General features: G+C 35.9%; 1 pseudogene; it reads right to left on the bottom strand.

The window, feature by feature from the left end:
* Nucleotides 1-20,048: 20,048 nt before the first annotated feature.
* Nucleotides 20,049-22,086, bottom strand: LOC133100778 (ras-related GTP-binding protein C-like; annotated as a pseudogene).
* Between the last annotated feature and the right edge of the window lie 2,004 nt (nt 22,087-24,090).

The following is a 24,090-nucleotide window of genomic DNA, read 5'->3' as shown; positions in this document are numbered from 1 at the left end:
AGAAGCTCAATTTAAAAGTCACTCTCTGTTTTCTTTTTTAATGTCTACAGATAATATAGCAGTAGCTGCAGTAATGGGAATCTAATAAATCAAATTATATTTTGTCATTGAATGATCTCCAAAGGCATATTTCCTTTAGAAACTGGTCTTTGAAAATTCACTGAAAAATTTATCGTGCTTTAAATGAAAGGAGCTAAAATATAAAAGATGAGGATTATGTCTTTATGTAGTGGCTGAACCAAACTGCAATATAGCTTAAAGGTTAACTGTCTCTCTTATTGATCCAAATCATCACAGCAAAATAGACATTCAGAGAAATGAACTAATACTTAACTTACTAAAAGTAAATGTTGGCCATGTTGTAACCTATTCATTTTTTGCACGTTGATATGACCCAAATTTGACTTGGAAGGAATAAAATGTCTCTCTGTATAGGTCTCAGTAGTTTCCTTATCCTTACCATTATTTTTCTCAAATCATTTTTTGGTCAACTTTCTCTCACTATTTTATTTTTCTTCCCCAGAAGAAAGAAATGTGCAAGTGCTAATTATCTTTTGCTTACTTCTTTATTCCTGTTCTGCCTCCAAGCCTCCCCATATGCAACCCACTGTGCCCTACCACCCATCCCATTGTATTATTCCTTAGGAAGCTAACTGTGATGGAAATAGTCACATTGATACAAGGGTCGTGGGGCATCTGAAAGCAGGACAAAAGCCTTAAATCTAGAAACTCTAAGGTGATGTTGTTCAAGGTCAGGTGGTAATCAGAGAGACAGAGGTGGACATTCTAAAGGTGGAAGTTCTAAGGATGGAGGATTAGTCCCTGTATAGGGGTCACCAAAGAGAAGATGCTATAAAAATATGTCTTCTTATCAATGTAGTAATATCTAGAGGAGCAAACCAGAAACAACAAACAAACGAAACAGTAAAAAGCCAACATTAAGGGAACATTTTAATAATTGTGCTCTATCAACACAGTGACATTTCCTATGCCCATTAAGATAATTTTAAGGCTATGCTCAATAAACCATCAAACTGAATAGGAAAACATTTATGAAATGTTGTAAGTAGAATAGCAGAGCTCAAAATAGGGTTCTTGGATTACAAGAATGCTACTGACTTAGAGAATTTAGGCAGAGAGAGGGAGAAAGAGAAAGAGACAGAGAGAAAATCTAGGATTGATGGGGGGAGAGAGAGAGAGAGAGAGAGAGAGAGAGAGAAAGAAGGGGAGTGGAGGGGAGGGGAGGGGTGGTAAGGGGGAGGGAGGGAGAAAAGATAAAGAAATATTGAACAACCAGGTCTCCAAAGACAGGAGAATGGACAGCTCCATTGATCTGGAAATCAGAAACTAATATCAAAACACTCACAGTGCTGGGAACTGAGCAGACAATAAATACTTTGACAAAGGAGCTAGGAATGAATGAATATTTTCTACTTTTATGAAGGTTAAACCTAGAGAATTTCATTATATTACCAGACTCCTTTCTTTGAATACCATTTGAGGGGAGCATTCTCATCATCATTTCAGTAGTTGGGGAGATGGATAGATAGATAAATTATTAAATTATTTAAAAAAATATTACCTCAGATATAAACACTTTCCTTCATATCAAATCTTAATAAATATGAAAGTTGAGAAATGATCTTTGTGTCACTTCAGGTTCTGTGATTGCAATCTTTCAATGAAAAACAGAATCTCACTTAAGAATAGGAAATATCACAGCTATTTAAACAGTGAGAGACTAAAACATGAATTCTGAAGAGTAAGACATTTGCCTCATTGATTTTTAAAAGTACAAAGTGGCTGTCAAGCCTGTTAAAATTTACAAAGTTTACATTTTATTTTTGGACTTTACCATGCTTTTATAATGGTATAGATCTGTGCAATGAGATAGTAGAGATAATTGAAAATAAATATATATGCTTGAGGAATAGAATGTTTTAGGGGTATTATTACCACTCTTTGAATACAAATTAGAGTGTGGTTTTCTCTTATCATAAAAAATCATGTGAGTTGGTACCATTACTGATTATCACCACAAACTATAGAAATGAAAGGTTTTATTGATTTTTAAAAGTTATTCCTTTTTACACGTAGATGAGCAGAATAATTTTTCAATCCTGTTATTATTAGTCATATTGTTAGTGCCTGTGGATGTCAAAGATATGCAGATAGTTTCTAAGCAGGTACTGATAGAATGAGAGGGTGGCAGACCTCTTTGGAATATTTATTTACTCATTATCATGTCTCTCCATCTCATCTCAGGAGGATCATCGACAATTATACATAACAGAAGTGTCTTCTTTTTTTTTTAATTTTTCATTTATTTATTTAATTTATTTTTGACTGCGTTGGGTTTTCACTGCTGCGTGTGGGCTTTCTCTAGTTGCAGTGAGGGGGGGCTACTCTTCATTGCGGTGTGTGGGCGTCTCATTGCAGTGGCTTCTCTTGTTGCGGAGCTTGGGCTCTAGGTGTGTGGGTTTCAGTAGTTGTGACTCGCGGGATCTAGAACGCAGGCTCAACAGTTGTGGCTCACGGGCTTAGTTGCTCCGCGGCATGTGGGATCTTCCCGGACCAGGGCTTGAACCCGTGTCCCCTGCATTGGCAGGCGGATTCTTAACCACTGTGCCACCAGGGAAGTCCCCAGAAGTGTCTCCTTTTGAGCAGATTTGTGTGTGGATGTAGGTATGTCTGAGGGGGTAGGTTTGGTGCTTTTTCAGGGTTTGGGGTAGTGGGAAAAGTACACATATTATGGGTTAGACTCATTTATAGTTTTGGGACAGTGGACAGCTTAAGAGAAAGATAGAATGGAGTTGCTCAATCTCTTTGTTGGCTCTGATATAATAAACTTTTAAAACTTCACGCTGTCTCTTTTCTTTCACAACATCTATCTTAAAATAAGAATGTGCATCACAAAATGACACGTGTACTTATCACTGTGTGTTATTTTAGGGCTAGATAGTAGCCTTACATTGTAGACTTTCATGATCTAATAGCATTGCTTAAAATTCAGTGAAGAGCACCTTAGGAAACTGTGCCTTCAGACAACAGTGTTTCTATAAACTCAGCTTTAGATATTATACTCACCAGATTATGTTAGATTTTCATTTTTGCCTTACCTTGATAAGCTCTACAGCAATGGTGGTAAAGTCTTTAAAGTGCCGTGGTCTTTGCTTTTGTTTCTGATTTTAATTTTTAAAAATTATATTTGCATATTGTTTAGAAAGTTAAACAGGTCTACAAGGCTTCTTTTTTTTTTTTTTTAATGTGATGATCCATTTATTTATTTATTTATTTATTTATTTATTTATTTATTTATTTACTTACTTATGGCTGTGTTGGGTCTTCGTTTCTGTGCGAGGGCTTTCTCTAGTTACGGCAAGTGGGGGCCACTCTTCATCGCGATGCGCGGGCCTCTCACTATCACGGCCTCTCTTGTTGCGGAGCACAAGCTCCAGACGCGCAGGGTCAGTAGTTGTGGCTCACAGGCCTAGTTGCTCCGTGGCATGTGGGATCTTCCCAGACCAGGGCTCGAACCCGTGTCCCCTAAATTGGCAGGCAGACTCTCAACCACTGCGCCACCAGGGAAGCCCCTACAAGGCTTCTTCTTGCTCCCTTTTCTTGTTCCTCTGTTCCCCGCCACCGTTTATTCTTTACATGCCCCTAAATCTCTAAGTAGTATTCTTAAATTAACACTTTTGGTTTTTCAGTTGTAGATACTTCCCAATATGAAGGATGAGAATTAGGTCTTTTAAATCCGCACTCCACTTCCAACTGCCCCCGACCATCAACACGCACATTCATCTCTTCCTGTCCTCTCAATGTAGCTAATTAGGGCAAGGCAAATCTTTAGTGTTTATTATTTCTGTGTAAACACTTTAAAAGGTGAGCTGTATTGTGAACTATGGTACAACTTTTATTTTCTGTGGATTTAGTTATTATCTCATTCCAATTGTTTACTTTCCCTTGTATCTCTTGACAAATGACCTCCCCAAATCATTCAAACTAATAAACAGAGCAGGTATTTTAACACTGCATTCTTCTTAGACACATCTGTCTTGGAGCCTTCTGTCCTCCTGCTCAAAACAGATTAATGGTTCTCTAAGTCTGCTACTGGACTGCCATCCTGGGATATTTCCCCATCATCCTGGATATTCTAATTGCCTCTTTCCTTATTCTGTCCCATTTCCTTAATCGCACATCTTCCTTTTACTTGGTTTACTTTCTGGGTTTACATCTGGATATTGTACAATCAAATCAGCCAAAATAATATTGATTTAAGTTTTGAGACATTTAAAATGTTTAATAATTCAAACTGTATCAAGTTGATTGCAACAATTAAAATCAGTCTTTAAGATAATTACTAGACCCACCACACTTTAATTTGGTTAATGTGAGTGACCCACACACCGCAGATTTTGTTTCTTATGCTTTGATTGCTGGTTTTAGGTTAATGGCAGAAATTTTCCTTTTGTTTTCACATCTTTGCAGTTCAACTTGTAGATTTCCTTGTCCTTTTTCAGTGACGCTTAATGCAACCATTCATGCAATACTAAGGTTACCAGAGTCTTTTTTCTTGTCTCTTAATTTCCCTGTAGGAGTATAAAAATAAACCCACCCTTAGACGACAAGCTCAAGATTCTCGAAATTTATATGATTTTTCCTTTTTCTTTTCTTCATGTCTTCAAGTAGCTGCCAAATTCTGACTCTTTTTTCTTTATAACATCTATAGCGACTTCTCCTTTGTTTTTCTTTCCTTCCCTCAGCAGCGTGTGGATGAGTACATTTGGTAACTGATTCCTGGAAATAGCCTGACTCATATTCATATAAAAGAGTAAATGGATGAAATTAATGACAATTTTGGACTAACCTTTATTCTCTTCAAGTATGGTCCCTTAGTTCATGTAGATGACCAGGCTAATCAAACCTGGGTGATGGATTTAGTCATTCTGTGGGACATTCTGTGGGCCATTTCTTATTTTTTTTAAAAATTTTTATTGGAGTATAGTTGATTTACAATGTTATGTTAGTTTCAGGTGTACAGCAAAGTGAATCAGTTATACATATACATATATCCAGGGCCATTTCTTATTTTTTTGTTTTGATTTCTTGATCTCCAAACATTCAGCAAATATAAGGAATAAGCAGTTACTTGGCTGAGTGGGACTCATTTTAAACACACTTTAGCCACTATTATTTTTTTTTACCACTATTATTTTTAATAGACCCTTTATTCCACTTTCAGAGGTAGCTGCTGTCAGTACTGCTTAAGTATTGTTGGCCTAATCCATACAATTACTGTTAACAAAGGACCAAGGATTTCAGGTGGAGTGATATAGGGAACAGAAAAAGAAAGTCAGTGTTTCTTGTGTACCTTTTATGTATCGTGCATTATGGTATGCACTTTCTTATTTCACGCCTACTAGAATGGAAGCTAGGTGGACAGGCATTTTGTTTTGTTCACTACTGTATCTTGGGTGCTTTGGACAGTGCCTGGCACAAAGTAAGCTCTAAATGAAACAATGAATAGATGAATATGACATCTTGTTTAATCCTGACAGTAGTCCTTTATGTCCTGTTATCAAAGAGTTTAAGTAGTTTGTTTTCATTCTCATAGATGATAGTAATAATTAGCAGGTGGGATTCAAATTCACATTTATATGACTTCAAGTTTATGCTTTTAAAAAATATTACATTGGACTGAATTGAAAGTTCTTTTCTGTTTAGAACCATACCTTTCACATGGTAATCATAAAACGCAGGAGACTGTTGGCTAAAACACGGCAAAAAATGAAAAAATAAACAAAAGAAGGGTCCCTTACATAAGTTTAAGTACGTTTATTCATTAGTTTTCATCAGGATTCTATCTTTTGCCACGTCTCGGCACAGAACTTAACGCTTATTTTTAAATTTTCTCTTAACAAAATCTACCCTGTTGTCTTCTTGTGAGTCTTAGGAGAGTTGCCAAAGGGTGTGGTGTTCAGTGGTTAGATTTTCAGAAATCACTCCTGTTGTTTACTTCAGCTTTCATTGTAATTAAACAATGATCTGCTTTAGATATTATCACTTGACAAGCACTGTATAAAATACTATACCCGCATCTGATAAAATGCAGAATTCAAAAAACTCCATCACTTTATTTCAGAAATGCCTGGTAGAACTTGTTTCAGTATCTCAATGTAGCTTGAATAAGCTCAAAGCTATGGGTACATGGAAATGGACTCCTCTTGGTATTTAATGTGATAAGCAGATCCTATTTATTACTTGTTCCCCTAAAAGAAATACTAATTAAAACGCCATTCTTAGTTAAGTTTTGTTTTTTCAATTACACACAGAAATTTCACTGTCGAAGGAAGTACAATGGTATTCTGTAAAGAGCAATGAACTTGGCAAAGCTGATCTATATCTGAGTCGTATCTTGACCAACCCAATAGCTGTGAGAGCTTGAGCAAGTCATGCAGTTTCTCTGAGCCTAAATTGATCCATATTTGAAATGTGGACCAAAATCCACATACTAACTGTCCCTTGGGGTTGTTGTGAACATTAGGTGTGAGAGTATATATGGTGAAAGTACTTTATAAATTGTAAAACATCAAACAAATGTCTTTTATTAGTTAGCTGTATAATTAACATTTGGATTCATGGCAGCTTGCTTGGTGAGCTGTTCTCAAGCGTTAAGAATGGTGCAGTTTCATACTTCCACTATAATCAATAATAGTCCATTTCCCTCTTTCCCTTTCTCATCTTTTCCTTCCTGCTTCCTTCTAAAAACTGATTTGAGACACATTGCAAGTAAAATATGTGTAGCATGATTAACAAAGCAGAAATGGAAAGGAGTTTGAATAATGAAAAGTGAATTCTAAATGAATACTAAGAGTTAATGTGGATAACACTAAAACTGAGAACAAACTTTGGATTGTAGAACTTCATGTTAATAGTGTAATGACTGCTGTTTACTAGGATGATGCAGAGGCACTGACAGTTTCTAAGCAGAATTCTAATTCATCTTAGAAAAATGAATTCTATCCATGTTACTTTGACTGTGTCTTCACATATTCAATTAATATATACTGAACACTTATGGTGCATTATACACTGTGCTAGGCCCTGAGTAAAGAGTGGGGAACACAATGGACATGCCTTACCATCAAGTCAATTTGGGTGAGAAACACAGACATGAAAAAAACACATACCTAGTAATTAAAACATATAATCTTATAAATAGTAATAAATAATGCGAAGGAGAAGAACTAGATTATATAAGAGGGAATAACAGGGGCAACCTATTTTAAATTTTGGAGGGGGTCAGGCACATGCTCTCCAAAGAAATATTTGGGTATATTTTAAACACTTATAATTTTCTAAAAATTAATCATCTTTACTTTTGTTTAATTAAGACTTTTCCTATCATCTTTCCTCTTTCCTATCAACTCCTCCCTCCTCCCATTCAGGCACAAAGTAGGAAAGAAGAGGGCCTGAAGCAGGCCCTACCTGGGGGAGGGAATGCTTAATGCTAAAATCATATTTGGAGTTTTGATTAATATCTTGGACAAGACTTTCTAATTATTGAATAGAGACTGAGTTTGAGACATAAACTGACAGCAGGGGCATCTATTACTTAATATTAAGCAGAGAAGCCATAGAATTGGCCAAGGTTTTCTTCTACGAGCAGGGGAAATTACCCTGAATTAATTTTAGTTACCCTTGGGAGACAAAATTAAAATTACCTTTGCTTTTACATCAGGAGTTACGAATTAGGGAGGGTTACAGAAAATTGAAGGGCAATAAGAGGGGAGGGCTGAAAATAAGTGGGAAGTTCCTTTTCCAAATATGCTTAAAAGAGAGAAAGTAGATTGAGAGGGAGGCAAACCATGGTGAGTTTTCTTTTTTTAAATATTAGAAAAATCTGAGCATATTTACATGCTAAGGGAAAAGAGTAAAGAAGTATTGCTGATGAGAGAGTAGATGATTTGTGCATGTGTACTAATTCTTGAGTTATGTAGAACATGTGGTCAAACACGGTCCTCATTCCTGGATCATGAATAATCAAGAAATGTGCATAATCAAGAAATGTGTGTTTTCTTCAGTTTATAAATTACCTTCCTTTCCAAAATACTCATTTATTCTTTGTCATCTGCAAGTCAAAGAATTCACTATTCCTGGTGAAATTACTCTAATTTAACAATAAATTGGAACTTATTGGAATCTTGGAGGATTGAATCAACACATAAGCTCCAGGACAAACTGTTTTATTCACTTTTACTGTATAAATTTTATTCACTCCTGCATTCCCAGCAGCTGTAACAGTAGCTGATGTATATGCTAAAACATATTTGGTGAATGAATAGTAGCAGAAACCTAAGGGTGAAGAATAGTGAGTGAGAAGTTCCTCATAGAAAACAGTAATACCAGGTCATAGCCTGTTTGAGTCAATCAGTTATAAAAATCAGAAATCAGTAAGCCTGAAAAAAAAATTGATCTTTAAATGAACATTACTTATGTATGCATTCAACATACTTTAATGTGAAAGTCTACTTAGTTATTGAATTTTTATTTATTAAAAATGAGACTGATGAGTAGGTTTACCTATACTTTGCCTTTACCAAAAACTCTGTAAAATAGGATGGATAAGAAAGGAGAGAAGGGAAACATGCGTCTAGACTGCTGTTACTAAACCGATGGTGGGACCAACAGTAAAATCCACGTTTCCAGATTCAAAGATGTTACGTAAGATAAATTTCTGGAGGCGTGAAATTCCTTCAAATACTTTTTCAAGAGAAGTCTATCAACATCCCAAAAGCACTATCTCATAGTTTAGCCTAAGTGCTCCTCCCTTAAATAGAGGAAATAATTTGAACTCCATCATTTCAGACCTGTGCTTATTCATTCAGTTATCCTAGAGTTGTTTGTTTGTTTTGGTAGTTTTTTTTTAATGCATGCAATTTAACCAAGTGAGTATTATCATGAACCATATGGATATAGAATTCTGACATTGGAAATTATGGGCTGGATTCAACAAAGAGATCATGATTACAGCCTTTTTATTGTATACTTTCTCCCTCTGCATTTTTGGCATGTAAATGGCATCCCTGTTTATTATCTCAGCTATGTTCAAAATTTAACCACCGGTTTTAATAATAATTATTATTATATTTATAGAAAACTGACAAAGTAGATAGTTTGTTATTCACAAAGTTACAGGTTTTCTATAAATAAGGAAGGTGATAATTATGATAGTAAAACATATTTTGCACGTGAATAGCAGAGCACAAGAGTGATACTTATCTCTTAAGCTTTAGTGTGAAAAGTAACCGGTTACAGGGATCAGCTTCCGTATTTAAACAGCCTTTCAGTAAGATTATCCTAATGCTTCCTGTATACTAAACAATAATCAAACAAGAATGGAAAATGTGACACATTCGTAGTTAGTAGATGCTATTGTTAAATTTTTTGTAGCACTGCTTCTTTAGGTAAGGTTTTAAGAAGAGACCAATCCTAGAATAATATCTCTGAAGAAGAGATAAACTTGTTCTTTTCAGTCATTTCTTTAGTCTGCTAAGCTGCACCTTAAGATCATAGTCTGGATCTTGTATATGCTAAGGCTAACTTGAAGACTGTCTCAGGGTTTGCAGATTAAAGCTCATATGTGTTTTGGTTAACATTTTCAAGATCCCTCCTCTTTCTTCCCCTTTGTCTCAGTTTCCCTCTCTCTTACTGAGGCTTGCTGAAGTCATCTCCCAAATAAACTACTTACACTAAAATTCTTGCCCCATGGTCTACTTTTAAGGAAACCAACCTAAGACATAGGTATTCATAGTTGGAATTTACATAATTTTATATATATATATATATATATATATATATATATATATATATATAAGGCAAACAGCATTCAAATCTAAAGCCATCAATTGGAAATAATAATAATAATGTTGTTAAAAATTACTGCGGTTTTATTGAATCCTTGTTAGGTAATCATGTGGCAATCATGAGTTTAAATATTTTTACATATTAATGTTATCTCCCCCAACATATCTCCCTATGAGGTAATTGTATTATGACTATTTTATAGATGAAGATACTGAGGCTTAAAAATAGTAAGTCACTTTACTGAGGTTCCATAACTAGTCATTATTGTAGTCAAGATTTGAAGCCAAAGCTCCTACCACTCAGCAGAAAATCCCCTCAAATGACAAATTCTTTAAAAAATTAGGTCCCCTCAGAATACGTATGTATATCCTTGTAAATTTAAAGTAATATTTTTATATTTCATTTGTTTCAAACCTTAACTTAATTGGTATTGGTTTGTGTTGCTGAAAGTTTCATGATAAATAGAAATAAAGGTTTTGTTTCCTTTAAAAAGTAATTGAATTTTGACCATGGACAATAGTAACCATTATAAAGAATTCTTCAAAAGAACAAATGAAACTTGAGGCATGACAGTAATATGAGTCATCCACCTCTTGCACAGTTACTTTTCCTAAGAAAGAAGGCTTGAGTCCAATAGGTTGAAGTAATAAAGTGATACATTTTTTGGAAAAGAATCTTACTTCTGGTTTGTTTTAAAAAGAGGAAGTTTTTATTTTCTGTAAAAACGGAGCCAATGGCTCATAGTAACAAATTCAGGATTAAACTCATATTTGTGGAACAGCAAAAAAACCCTGGCCTTTTTAGCCATCATTGGTTTAAAATTAACCAGACAAGATTGTGTAATCATAGGAACCCTGCTATGATGGAAACAGAAATATAAGCAAGGTTTTCAAGATTTAAAAAATTACCTAGCTTCTGAATATTCAGTTGTGCTTTGTAAATATAGCACTCTTTGGTAAATACTGAAAAAAATAAAAACACTGACACGAATCACTTATATTTATTTTGGTAATACCATCATCATAGTGAAAAAAATATTAAGTACCATTTTGAAGAGCTTAATTACTAATATCAGGCAAATATTTGACTAAGGTTCTATTTCTATACAGGGAGGTTACATTTCCATGACTCTGGAAAATTTTTTTTCCATTCTTTTCTCTTTCCTTCTTCCTTCCTTCCTTCCTTTCTTCTTTCCTTCTTATTTTCCTCTTCCCTCCTTCCCTTTCTTTCTCCTTTTGGAAATAAATGACATAATTTTGTTTTACTTACAGTCAAGTTTATATACACCTTTTTCCCCAGATATACCCAAAGTCAGAGAGAAAACAGAAGACAAATGTTCAATTTAAGTTCATTATAATTATGCAAGAAACTATTGTAAAATAGAAAGTCAGTATTTAAAAATTCAAACACATTGTTTATTTTCTAAGGGAAAGAAATATCAGGAAAATAGCACACTTAGGAAAAAAGTGCTATGCAATTATTTATGTGAAATTCTGCCAGAAATTTTTTATTTTTAGTGATTGTAATGTATTTGCAAAAATAATTTGATCTTCTATAAATGGATAGAGCAAATACATCTCTCAAGTTCTAAATAATAACTCTTTCATCATATTTTGCTTTGCATTACAGTTAGTTACATACGTATCTTCCAGCCCAACTAAATTTTGATCTTTTCAGGGGGATGTATCATTTAATTATTGAATGAATATGTATTATACACCTATCCTGTGACAAATCGTGTGCTAAGACTTAGAGATAATAAGGACAAATGAAACAAGGCCTCTGTCCTTATAGAACTTGGAAAAACAGAGTGAGAGGGAAAATGATTAAAGGGTAATCAGATCAATGCTATATAGCAGTATATACATAGTAATCTAGGAGCTCAGAGAGTAATACTCAACCCAGTCTCACAGAAGCACTGAGAGAGGGAGAGTGGGAAAGAGAAAGGTTGCCAGTAAGAATTAAATTAGTGTCAGCTGAAATGTAAAAATGTACATATTTATATTAATTATAAAGATGATACAAATTTAGTTAATTATGAGATTCATGAAAACTAACTTGAATATTCATGTAATAAAACACAAATATTGATCACAGGAACATAATGAATTTATGTGAACATAGCAAAGGTCAGTGGAATTTCTCTGGCAAATTTTATCAGAACATAAAGCTAACTGAAGCAAAAAATATTCAGCATGGTTTATCCAGTTTTGCTAAAATAATAAATTAAATCTCAAATTTGTATCTGGTGATATGTTTTATAGAGACTGTCTTTAACTACAATTTCATATTTCAAATAAAACATGTTGAAAGTAGAGAAGCCAAATATTCAGCTGATCTATTTCCCTTAGCATTCTTACCAGTGCACAAGTTTGTGTGTGTGTGTTTTTTCAAATGCATAAGCTTTTGATTACCTGTGAAATGAATTCAGAACAGACAAGCCACAGGGAATCAGATGAACTTTTTGCCTTCCTTCATGAGGCTGAATTCCTGCAGAGAGTGTGTGCAAATGATGCATTCAAGTTAAGTTCTTACCAAGAAGGGAGGTGATTATCCATGGGATGATAGAAGAAATAATGCACTATCACAATACACTTTTTGGATCTAAACTTCTTGAAGTCAGGAATAGCATTTTACGCTCCGCATGCATCTATCCCCCCAGCATTTAGCACAGCACTGATTGTATGAGGTATTCAATGAATACTCGAATGATGGATCAATATTTTACTTTATAGATTTGGAGGGTATGCTTCCATTTATTTTACATTTGGTTGTTTCATCTGTGCTCCTCCATTATGGATATTAATGTGATATTACTGGTTTTAACTGTACAGGCTATTGTCCCACCTCAATTCCTTTATTATTTGTGTCCCTTCAAGTCCTATGATAACAGAGGGTAGAGGTTGTAGTGTGTCCAAATTATAAAGAGATTTTTGTAAATGCCATCATACTTCCTGCAGTTGTGGGATTATGGCTTTGGATAGCTCTAAGATCAGCTCAAGGAAAGACATTTGATGAGCCTTATAGCTATACATCCTTTCTCTAATTGCAATGTACAGACTCTTGTTTCAGTAACCCTCCACCCCCATCACCATAACAGGCATTAACAAGAGAACAAGTGTGACCTTCATCCTCAGTTAGTCCTAGAAACACTAATCTTTCTATGTAAGTCTCCAGTTTTACACCTTATACCTTATTATATAAAATACGCTTCCTTGAGCATTGCTAAGTTTCCAAGTGGTGTGGGGCTTTCTTCAACATGTTAGCACCAAAATCTTTGTTTTGGTTTTCCCTCATAAAGCAGAGCAATTAGATTAGACAAATACCAATCTATGTAAACCCTATATGTCAAGTTCAGGGGACAGTTAATGGACAATTATTTTAAGATAACAGAAAATGCAGGTGATTGCTGTGTGGGCAATATAATAAATAAGAAGATTCAGGATGATAGAGAATTGAAATGGTGCCAGGTGTGGCAGAAGAGGAAATGAATAATATCGATGAGAACAGATTTGAAGATCCTTGCCAGTTAAGTGAAGAATCCAGAACTGCTTTTCTAATTTCTATTGGCATCCCTCCAAAAAGCCTATTTATTTCCTACCACATTTCTTTAACCACCTAAACCTGACCCCCAAGTAGCTAATTAAGTGGTCAGCCTATGAGGTGGCCATTTTATTTAGAATATGTAAGAAAAGTATTAATAGCATTCAGTACTTCATGATATGACCCTTTCATTCTAATACACACTTCAAAACCTCTTCTCCTTTTCTTCTAAGCATTTGCAGTTTGTATCAAGTGTGGCCATTTTATTAAATAGGTTTTCAGCGAATGTACTTGCTTTGGTAACAAGAAGAAATTAGTTTGCCTCTTTCCTGCTCTTGCATCATAGTTCTGCAGAGCTGATTTGAGGACTACTCTCCAGCTGAGTTCAGAGGAACAAAGAGTAAGACAAGAAGCTGGTGCAAAGCCTGCTACCAATGATGACAATAGCCTGGATAGAAAAGTAGCACACTGATATCCAGCCTTTTACGGAAGCTAGGGGATGAGTTGCTTTGAAAGGACAAAGTCTTGCTTGAAGCCATCTGTTTCCAAAGATCTTTTCCTTGCTCTTTAGCTTGTCAGGTTTACCAAGGCCAGCCAGGGTTCAGGAGGTAGGGGAAGCCCATTTGTAATGCTCAGGCAATCTCCAGTCACAGGTGAAAAATCATGCAAAGAACAGGAAATACATAAAACATGCTCAATCAAATTATTTAAAAGTATTTGTTAGTTCATTCATTCGTTCATTCATTTTCATTTTAATGGAAAAAGTAAGAAAACAAACAAACAAACAAAGAAACCACAGCTCAACTGCATGAAGGATTCTATAGGAGCCACGTTCATTTTCCTCAAAATAGAAATGCCTCTTATATTATACATCATCTGATCGTGGAAATAAAGGTGGCTGCTCATTTATTTTAGTTCCTGCCCCTTCCCAACTTGGTTTAGAAGAAGAAATTACCTTTGTCCCCTTTGAACTAAAGTAAGGCAGGCACAAGTCTGATGTGGGATAACATCTGCAAAAGAGCTGATTAAATCTCTCTTTCTTCTTGAGATGAAAAGGATCTTTAAAAACAAACTGAGGTTTTCTATCTGTAGGTATTAAATTCTCCCATTGCATTTGCTTTAGTTCATTGTGGCATTTGTGTGGTTTATTACAACATCTTTCATGTAGCAGATCTAAAACCCTCTTTGTGTAGTTGAAGATAATGGCATCGTGTGCTATAGGTTTTACAGATCCTGTTTTCAAGCTGGCAGGGAGCCCTTTGCAGAGAGAAGCTGCCATGCTGATGTGAAACGTTTCTTTTGCTGGCTGTGGTTTAATTCTCCATTCACTTTAGGAATTGCTTCTTACAAATAAAATGTTTGATGGCTATTTTTCCCTCTCTGTCAGGCCTAAAGCAGAAGTTGCCAAATTTAAGGGTAAATAAGAACCATCTGGAATGTTTGCTAAAATGTTGACTCCTGGGATCCTCAGCTAAGACACTGATTTAGTAGGCATGGAGGTGGGACCCAGGATGCTACTTTAGAAGTGAGCAGTCAGTTGACCCTGATGCAGGAGGTCATTTAGAGACACATTGGCCTAATCTAACTCTGGAACCAAGCGAACATGCGAGTATTAAACAACTTTCTTTGCAAGATATTTTCTAGGTCCGACTGATGAGTTCTCTTTTACTCCAAATTGTCATAAACAGAACAGTAAATTATTTTAAAAAATGAAAAAAAAAGATTGAAAAGGAAGTACGGTTACCTTGCCTTCCAATGGTAGCTATGAGTACTACACACAAACATGTAATAGAAAAGCAAATTAACCCATTGGTTTGATTACAGAGCAGTACAAAAATTTCATAAAATCTGACTATATGACATGAAATCCAATTCTTAGGTGATTTGGCAAATATAAACCTATAGGTTATAGTGTTGATTAGTTTAATAAGTAAGATTCTGTTGTATGTTCCAACTTGTTGGCTGACAAGTAAGCGTACACTCCATGCAGACATGGCAAAATGCCTACCATTCTAGTGTAAATCTTGATATGCCCTCCACTGAGAAACTTACCACAAGCCTACATCCTTTTCTCTTTTGGTTCAGTTCATGGGTTGTTAAAGGAAGATGATAGTGGGCATTTTTTGAAAACACCTGGCGACCAGGCACACCTGGAGACTTTTAGTGGAGCCCAGGAACGGAAAGGAGAATAGGAAGCATCCAAAGTATTCTGGTGGATCACATAGTGATGCTGCTAAAACCTGATTGATCAGCTGCTGGTAATGTTGCCAGCTTTGAGGAACTGGCAGCCTGTCTGTAACACTTGGAGAAATGATGGACATATACCTTTTGTAGTTCCATGTTACACAAACAGATGCCCAGAGAAGTTAATTTGGATTTACACGTGCTTACCTAGTTCCTAGTGTCGAAGTCCTCAGGAATTTTCAACTGTGTGGAATCTAATATTGCTAAAAAATTAACTGTTTATCTTTCAGTCAATCAGTAATAACTATGGGGTAGAAATTAGCACAGCTAGGTGATTAGAATAGACTGGTTTAGAACACCTAGATTAATAGACTGTCTCTACCAGTTTCTACCTGTGAGCCATTGAGCATATTGATGCAATAATCTGTGCGTCAACTTTCTTATGTATACAATGGAGATAGGAGATAATCACATCTATGATATGAAGTATTAAAGAATTCTTAAGAAGGTTAAATTAGTTAACATGTGTGAAGAACTTACCATAGTGCCTCACAAAGAACAGGTGCTCAATAAACATTAGTTTTATTATTGTTCTTGCTATTGGTAGAGAAAACAGGTAGAACAGTGTCATTCTTTTTTTGTTATTAATTAATTAATTAATTTTTGGCTGCGTTGGGTGTTCGTTGCTGTGTGCGGGCTTTCTCTAGTTGTGGCGAGTGGGGGCTACTCTTTGTTGTGGTGTGGGGTCTTCAGTAGTTGTGGCACATGGGCTTAGTTGTTCTGCGGCATGTGGGATCTTCCCAGACCAGGGCTCGAACCCATGTCCCCTGCATTGGCAGGCGGATTCTTAACAACTGCGCCACCAGGGAAGCCCAACAGTGTCATTCTTAATTTGAAAATGTTTTTTAAACTATATTGAAGTACACTTTACATATAATAAAATGCACAAATTTTAAGTGTACAGATCAATAATTTTTGACACATGAATATACCTGTGTAATCAGCATTCCAATTAATACGCAGATTATCTCCATTATCCCAGAAAATTCCCTAATATGCTTTGCAATCTTTCACACCCCACCCATTCCCCAAGAAACAATCTTATTTCTAAAACCACAGCTTTATTTTGTCTGTTTTAGAACTTCATATACATGGGATCATACAGAATGTACTCTTTTGTGTCTGGCTTTTTCCACTCAACATGATGTTTTGAAATTCAACTTTTGTTGTATGTATCAGTAGTTTGATCCTTCCTATTGTGAAGTATTCCATGTTCTTAAAATACTATAATACAATTACATGTTGATGAACCTATAGATCATTTTATATATATCAGTTTTTTGCTACTAGGAATAAAACTGCTCAAACTTTCTTGTACATATCTTTTTATGAATATATGTTTTCATGTATTTGGGATAAATGCCTAGAAATGGGATTGCTGGGACCGAGGGTATGCGTATGCTTAAATAGTTGCAGAAACTGCAAGCTATTTTCTAAAGTGGCCATTTCATTTTACACTCCCACCAGCAATGTATGAGAGACCTATTTATTCCACATCCTCAACACTTGGTATTATTATTTTAAATTTCGGTCGTTCTAGTTAGTGTGAAGTGATATCTTATTATGGTTTTAATTTGTAATTTCTTAAAAACTAATGATGTGGAGTATCTTCTCATGTATATTTTGGAAATTCCTATATCTTCTTTTTTTTAAAGTGTCTTTTCAAGTCTGGCACTTTTTTTTGTTGGTTTGAATTTTTATTACTGAGTTGAAGGAGTTCTTTATCTAATCTGAATATATAAAGTGAATTATTATTTCAGCCTTTTTATTGTCTTAATGATGTCTTTTTAGAAACACAAGTTTAATTTTGATAGAGTATTTATTTTTTTCTTTTATGGTTAGAGCTTTTTATGTCCTAAGAAATCTTTGCTCACCCCAATATTGTAAAGATATTCTTCTATGTTTTCATCTAGAAATTTTATAGTGTTAGCTTTATATTTAGGTCAATGATACATCCGGAATTAACTTTTATGTATGGTAGAAATTGAGCTTTGTTTTTGTTTTTTCTATGTATTTCATTTTTTCCAGCATAATTTACTAAAGAAATTATCCTTCTCTCATTGAATTACCTTGCTACTTTATAGAAAAGATCAGTTGACCATATAAATGTTTGTCTGTTTTTGGACTCTCTATTCTTTCATTTATCTATTTGTCTGTCTTTACACTATTACCACATTTTCTTGACAAATACAACTTTATAGTATACTTTGAAATGAGGTAGCATAGGTCCTCCAATTTTGTTACTCTTTTTCAGAAAATGTTGTTTTTTTTTAATATAAGGACTAATTTAAGTGCTTTATATTTTCATAATCATTGTAGGATCAGCTTGCTGATTTCTCTAAAAAAAAAAACCTGCTGGAAAACAACTATACCCCAATAAAAAAAATAATAAATTAATAAAAACCTGTTGGAATTTTAATTGGTATTTCATTCTACCTATACATTCCTTTAAGGATAATTGATATCTTAATAGCATCAAGTCTTCCAGCCCATGAACATAGCATAACTTTCCATTTATTTAGGTCTTTTTGAAATTCTCCCTGGAATGTTTTACCTTTTTAATGTAGAAAACTTGCACATCTTTTGTTTGACATATTCCCAACTATTTTATGTTTTTATTGCTACTGTAAAACATATTTTTACATTGTATTTTCCAATTGATCTTTCTGTATTTTTCTATATTTTGTATACTGTAACTTAGCTAAATTTATTATTTTAATTCTAATGGATTTTTGGTAAATTTCTTAGGATTATCTACACGAACAATGATGTCTGCAAATAGTTATATATCTTCCTTTGCAAGTTTGGATGCTTTTTCTTCTTTTTCTTGGTTTATAATGGGCAACAATCTCCAGTACAATGTTAAATAGAAGTGGTGAGTTCAAACATTTTTGCTTTTCCCAATCTCAGGGGGAATAATCACTATTAAATATGATATTTAGTGTAGGTTATTCAAAGATGCCCTTTATCAAGTTGAGGAAATTCCCTTCTCTTTTTAGTTTACCAAGGGTTTTTAGCATAAATGGCTGCTGTACTATATCAAATGACTTTCTGTGTTATTGAAATAATCATGTAAATTTTTTCTCAAAATTTCTTGGAATCAATTCTATTTGGTCATGATGTATTCTCCTCTTTGTGTACTAGTAGATTTAATTTGCTGATAATCTGTAAGGTTTTTTGTGTCTACATTTATGAGAGATATTGGTCTCTCTATTTTTTTCTGATAATTTCTTTGTCAAGTTTTGCTGCCCTCATAAAACAAATTGGGAAGCATCTACCTCCTCTGTTTTTAAAAAGATCTTGCAAAGATTGATATTTCTTCCTTAGATATTTGATAGACTTCAACACTGAAGCCATCTAAACCTAGAGTTTTCTTTTTCAGAAGTTGTTTAATTACATCAATTTCTTGAATAGGTATAGGGCTATACAGATTTTTTATTTTTACTTCTGTCAGTTTTGGAAAGTTTTATTATTCAAGGAATGTTTCCATTTTACAAACATTTTCCAAATTTAAGTTATTAAATTTATTGGTATAAAGATGTTCATAACATCTATGTATTATTATTTAATGTCTGCAGGATATGTATTGACGTGCCCTTTAGCATACCGGTCAAGTCTTTTATATCCTTACTAATAGTTTTGGCTAGTTATTCTATCAATTATTTTGAGAGGGGTGTTAAAATCTCCACCTATCATTGTTAATTTCTATTTTCCCATTAGTTCTGTCCTTTTTGGCCTCATTTATTTTTATTTATTTATTTATTTTATTTATTTTTCTGGAGTAAATACATTTATTGATACCCATTTTATATAGTTCAATGAAATAATCTATAAATATAAAAGCATTTTTTTTTTTTGGATATCACCATGGTCCATGTAAATACTCAACAGTCAGAATCGTCTGCAGGAAGCACTCCAAGTCACACGGTTAGGTTTACAGACCTGAATATACATATTTCATTAAACAGTGGCACTTAGGTACTCAAGTGGTCCAGTGGCTTTGGAATATATGACTACTGGGCATGTGGAGTAAAAATAACGTGTAAGTTTAAGTCAATGGAAAAGGGTATCAACCTGCAACAAAAAGAAACAATTATGAATTAATATCCTAGGTGAAGAAAGTACCACAGTTGATACTTGGCGTCAGAATACTGAAGACGAAGTATGTTTAACGACACGTCGTGGTGCCATGTGCTCTCTTCAACTCCCAGTGGGCAGTCCACCAGCGCCTTAGGGTCATTCAGGATCAACAAAACAGCAATTCTTAAAGGATCTCGATAGCTCAGAATAAAAGGAATGTGGGGGCTGGTATCAAGTTTAAAGAAAAGTGAGCTACATAATTCAGTGACATAATGAGTTTCCCTCCTAAGAGGAGGAGATTGCAGGGAAAACAAATTTCTTTTTAATTCCCTTTGTTACAGTGATCAGAATCATTTATCTAACGTGGGAGCAAGAACCCAGATATCTGGTACCCAAAACACAGGTGCAAAAATTTTCTTCTGTTTTAAAGTTTGTTCTTCAACACTTCCGAGGGAACTAATGCAGCGGCCACTGTTGAGCCTTGCTCTCGACTTGATGCAGCATAAAATTTTCTCATTTCTTCAGAAACAAATACAGGAATGTCCTTTGCTGCAGTCAGACCATGTGTCTTCTGAGTTAGCAAGCAAATGCATTTAGAAGGTCTGAGGTGTGCAAGGTCCAAAATTGAAATCTGAGAGGCAGTGTTAGAACTTAAGCAAGGCAGGATTTTCAGAGACTACTCAAATGAAAATCTAAGCGAAGCATATAAAAACTCAGTTCTTTCTATTATTTTCAACTGGTAATTGACAGCAACATTCTCTGGTAAGGATGGGTAAGTGATGTTATCTCCAGGTCCAAAATATCCCAACTACTTAAAGTAGGACCCCCAAGAGGAGAAAGACACTTGAGGTCTGTGGTCTATAGAATTCTTTTTTGCCATTTTTAAAAAAAAAAGAAATAGTAGCTTCAGTTGCACACCACTGGTTGAAGGGGTTTTCATCCAAATGAGAAACTCTACCCCTTGTCTCTAGTGCAACAGGCACCAGATTCCCACAAGCGGCAACTTCCATGTCCTGTAGCACGTGGCATCTGACCCTGGAGTGAAGAATAAGCTGGCACAGACCCCGACCACCGGCATTCAGGCTAGATGGCATTTCGTGGCGTGCCGTTGTGTGTCAATGCTTTCAGGCTGGGGGCACTGGTCTGGTGACCACAGCTCCTGTGAGAAGTCACACCCACCTCAAAAACCTCATGAATAGCTTTTCGGAAACAATGGAAGTTGTAGTCTATTAAACCTTTTCGTTCAAAACTTTCTTCCCTAAGGATGCAGACCAGTGCCAAAAACTTAGTCACCTCCTTTAAATACAGGACCGTTGTGTTATTCAGCTTGATGATGGCCATAGATTCTTTGTCGTAAGCACTTCCACTTCCATCTTCCTTTAACCCGTATATACAAGACACATCAATTACAACATCAATCATGTCACAGCAAAGTTCATACGACTGCATATCCACAGGAGAACTGTCTGTTGCAATGTAGATTTTGCTGACAACATCGAAGAGAAAAGCTTTTTCAATACCTGAATTTGATATAAAGATATTTAATAGATTTTCCAAGGTCGGTAGTTGTGGGATAAGTTTCTTCACCACCTTACTAAAGGCTTCAAATATTGAATGGTCATAGATACTAGTCAAATAAAAGCTAAGGTGGAGTTTTTCTAGCCCAGCATCTGCAAGGTCATCATTGGCCCTTTGATGAATGTCCCTTTGTGTTTCTATTTTGTGATCATCAGACAGACCATCAACTTTGTGAATAAAAACCTCAAAATTCATGTCTGGGTTAAGTTTGTAGGCTTTAGAAACAGTAATGTGAAGTCTTGTTAAAGCCTCCATGTAGTCATCCTGTGCATCAATGACATATATCAAAGCTCCTGTTCCCCTGAAGATCATCTCGTAGTCAAAAGTAGGGTCGAAAAAGTCCATTTGCCCAGGAAAATCCCATATTTGGAAATTCACAAAGGAGCTATTTGAAATGTCATCTTTGTAAATCTTGTTGGTACTTTCCAAAAAGAGGGTCTCATTGGGTGACATTTTATGAAACACCACCTTCTGGATGGAGGACTTGCCGCTGCGCCTGAGCCCCATGAGCAGAATCCTAGGCTTGGAGCTGTCAGCGCCCCCCGGGCCACAGCCTCCGCCGGCCCCCGCCCCAACCCCGCCGCCCGCGGCTGCCGCCTCCTCTTCTTCCTCCTCCACGCCGTAGCCGAAGTCCTTTGGGAACTGCCGGCGAGGGGCGTCTCCTCCGCCCCGTACTGCAGGGACATGGTGCTGGAGCCGCCGCCGCCCGCGCCCTGACAGGCCACGCCAGGCCGAGCCAGGCCGCCGCCTCCCCAGGCCGCCGCCGCCACCGCCCCCGGGCGGCCTCATTTATTTTTAAGCTCTGTAATTAGATGAGTACACATTTAGAATTATGTCTTCCTGATGAATACATCTTTTTATCATTATAAAATTACCCCCTTTCTCTGGTTATACTTCTTTTATTGAAATAATTTAGTCACATTAAATTTCTTAGTCTTAGTGATTGAATGGTATGTTTATTTACATCCTTTTACTTTCAACTTGTGTGTGTCTTTATACTTAAAATGCGTCTTTTTCAAACAATATCAATTGAGTCTTAGGCTTTCAACTAGTCTGACAATCATTTTCTTTCTAGGATTTCATTCTAGCTCTTCTGATAGATTTTAGCTATAGCTCTTGGTATTATTTTTTAGTGGTTGCTTTAGAGATTACAATAGGTCTTTAACTTATCAGTCTATTTGAATTAATATTATTGCACCATATATAATGTAAAAACCTCACAACAGTATAATTCCAATTACCTTTCCTCCATTCTTTGGGATATTGATGTGATATATTTACTTCTACATATATTATAAACCCCATAATACATTAATATTAATTTTTATTTTAAATATTTAACTTTGAAAGAATTTTTAAAAAGAAAAAGTAATCTCGTATAGTTACCCACCTATTTACTGTTTCCATAGTTCTTCATGGCAGTGGTGTTCTTCAGTGCTTTTCAGATGGTGGTTTGGCTTCTTAATATCACATCTATTGTATGCATAGAAATGCTGCTTTGCAAGGGTGAAGTGCTAGCTTTGGTCCAGTTCCCTAGAGGTAAAACATGAAAAAGAAACTCCAGTTCAAGTGATTTATTTAGGGAGTATTCTCAGAAGAAAGGCCCCGATTGAAGCTGGATAGGGTAGAGGGGAAAAGCTAAGTATGACTCTGGTTTCAACTGGAGACTAGTTTCAATCTAATCCCATCGAGAAGATCTGGAGCACACATTGTACCATAGGGTTAGTTCTATATTGAATAAGGGTGATGACCTTTTGTACCTTGTGTCAGTCACTCATTGGCTAAAATCTACTCCCTCCTCGTCCCCAGAATGGAGGTATACAGAGCTTCCTGGGCCAAGTGGCTCCATTGGCTGAGGGCTATTTTCTAGTGACGGGGCAGATGTGATTTGTTATCAGCCAAGATCTGGCTGGGGCACCAAGACATCCACTATGGGGCTGTCCTTTAAGATACAGTACACTCCTTAAACCAACAACTACTATTTATTGATGTGTCCGCAATAGGTAGAATAAATAGTTTCAGAAATCAAGGGGTGAAAATAGAAGTGGCCCCACGTGCTATCCCTCCCAGTGAGCTACTTAGGGGAAAGTTGTGTTTCCTGTCCCCAGAAGTTTAGGTTCAGTGGGTTTAGAGGTCTTGGCTAGTAGTGGGGATAGTAGTGCTCAAGGTATAGAGTTAAGAGTCTGCCTAAATTTAAAGATGCAGCTGCCATGTGGTCATTTTGAGTTCCCTGTGCCTGTAGAAGAGCAGGCACAGAAAGGAGATGTACTGGCAGATGTAATTGATCCTGATCTTCATGAGGAGGTATGACTGCTGTTATGTGTTGTGGCTGGTAGGACATATCTAGTACAACGGTGAACTGGGTCATTTTTGGTATCTTTGTGCCCCATTTTAGTTGTATATGGGCATGTAAAGCAATCATGGCCTGATGAGACCATGATAACCAGGGGTTCAACCCCTCAGGGATAAGAATCTGGGTCACCCCATTAGGCAAGTCATTAGACTGCAGATGTGCTATCCTGGATTGATGGAAAGCTAGAAGATAGGCATCAGTCTTCTCTCAGAGATCAACTGCAGCAGTGGGAACTCTATTCATTCCAATAATACTTGCCTCCTAAGTTTTCCCAGGAGTTAACATCATAGTACCCTGGAGACATTGTAACCAGCTGGAGTGAACTTGATGTGAGAAGAAAATGCATCTCAGTGATGCAAGTGGTGGGATGTAATAGTCTTGTGATGATTCAGAGAGTCCCCTCCTTAGACCCTTTTACTGGG

This window comes from Eubalaena glacialis, chromosome 11, assembly GCF_028564815.1.
Source record: "Eubalaena glacialis isolate mEubGla1 chromosome 11, mEubGla1.1.hap2.+ XY, whole genome shotgun sequence".
Classification (NCBI taxonomy): Eukaryota; Metazoa; Chordata; class Mammalia; order Artiodactyla; family Balaenidae; genus Eubalaena; species Eubalaena glacialis.
Note: the sequence above shows the minus strand (reverse complement) of the source record. Positions and strands in the feature narration are given on the sequence as shown.